We start from the raw sequence: 2,013 nt of genomic DNA, 5'->3' as shown, positions 1-2,013 counted from the left end.
TTGCCAATTTAAAAACATATTTGATACCTTTTCTTGTATTCGCACATATCCAGGTTGGTAAAAACGAAAAAGCAGGAATTTTGTCTGTTTTCTAGAAAAAAAAAACTAAAACATATGTATCTTGTCTGGGCTTATGTACACGTCAAACAAGTATTTTGTGATAAAGTACATCGTAGTGATCAAGAAGTCGACGGATTTAATTTTTCCCGTCTGTTTTGTAGCAAACATAAAAGAAAAAGAATGGGAAAAAAATTCCAAGCACATTGATTTTTTTTTTTTTTAAACGTCCAGAACCCACAGGCATATTTGTTGCACAAGACAGCAGCACACAGACCCTTTTAACAGGAGCTTTCTGGCACCAAGTCACCTTCAAACTGTTAAATACTTGTTGATATTCACAGTTTAAAGAGTGCAGAGCAAACACAGGTGGAGAAAAAAAAACAAAAAACGGTGAGTAAAGTCATCGAAATAAGACATAATGAGCAGCAGAGCCGGGGTCAGCTTCCTTTGATCCACATGAAAATGTGCACTGAAACAGTATCTAATTAACATAATAATGAGAAGCAGACACTTGTGAATAGAGTGGATATGAAAGGGGAGATTTCGGAGCATTTAGAGTGACTCAGTGTGGGAATGAACACGAAGCACCGGCGCTTTGGTACTCTGTAATTTGGCTACTTTTATTCGAGCAGGGTCATTTTTCAAGAGAAATTACAAATTAAGAATTCAATAATACTTTTACAAAGACATTTCAGGAAAGATTTCTTCTTCAGTCATATCATACATAGTAAGTAACAGTCCCTCTTCGTTTTTTTTTTCTTTTTTTCTGTTTTTTGTTTTTTTGTACATTGTTTTAGCTTAAAAAAAGAAAACAAAGATGAAGAAAGTGGAATTCTTTTTTTTTCTTTTCAGTTGAAAATACAGTGTTTTCACAATTGTATAAAAGTTCCCAAATTTGGAATTTCCCAGTAACTGGAAAATAAAAAGGAAATAAAAATAAAATAAGATTAAACTTCGCATTTCACAATGTTTCAAAACACAATAAATGCTCTCTTTACGTAAAATTTGCCCCTATGATCGACACCATGTTCCTTTTTACTAAAATATATCTATATATTGAAGAACTATAGTACTGTACACAACAGTATGAAATAAATAAAATTAGGAAATATAAAATGGGCCACATAAATAAGGTTTTTTTTCCATCCTACAAATAAATGAATGCAATTTGCTGTTTAAAACGAAAAAAAAAAATTGGTTTGGTGTAATACTGACAAATAAAAGAACCGACAAAACATTGCACAACATAATGTAAACTAAGGAACTGCTGCCTATTAAGTCTTAATACTGACACGGGTGCTGAACCATTTCATAATACTGAAGCTGGTGAACAAAAAAAAATAATAATAATAATAAAAATTTAACCTTCCTTTTACACAATACGAGGGTGGCACTTGCAGAAAACACACAGGTTAAAAGGTTTGCATATAAGGCTTCTTTTTTCTTATCAAAAAACACCTTACAAAGGCTTCATCCTTCATCTTTCTTGTTTTTTCTTCTTCCAAACACCATAATTTTCCCTTAAAACGAACATCTTTCTTCAAAGAAAAAGAAAAAAAATAACCTTCACACAGTTTAAAATTCCTTCATTTGGAGTTGATTGAAGAGGCCTAAAACAGTGTGGTTGGAGATGGAAACTAAAGACAACACTGTAGGTAGTCAGGTGATAACAAAGGTAATATCGCAGTGCAGCTACTACTGCTCTTTTTCCAACACTGTATAAATATGTACATAGGCAAATACTTTTTATTATTTTTGTTCGTGATTATAGAAGCGGAGTGCAATTTGTACAAGTCACTAGTTGTGCTATAAATACTATGGAACACATGGAGGGGGTTTATTTCAGGAGGTTAGCACCACACATATTTTTAGGCCTTAGTACTGTACATTTTTTGAAATGGATGTTTCAGTTTGCATAAAAGCCACGCCTCCTTCTTCTTCTCTTTTCTTTTT

The sequence above is a fragment of the Oryzias melastigma genome, linkage group LG2 (assembly GCF_002922805.2).
Source record: "Oryzias melastigma strain HK-1 linkage group LG2, ASM292280v2, whole genome shotgun sequence".
Taxonomy (NCBI): domain Eukaryota; kingdom Metazoa; phylum Chordata; class Actinopteri; order Beloniformes; family Adrianichthyidae; genus Oryzias; species Oryzias melastigma.
The sequence above is the reverse complement of the archived record's forward strand: the minus strand, read 5'-3'. Positions refer to the sequence as shown.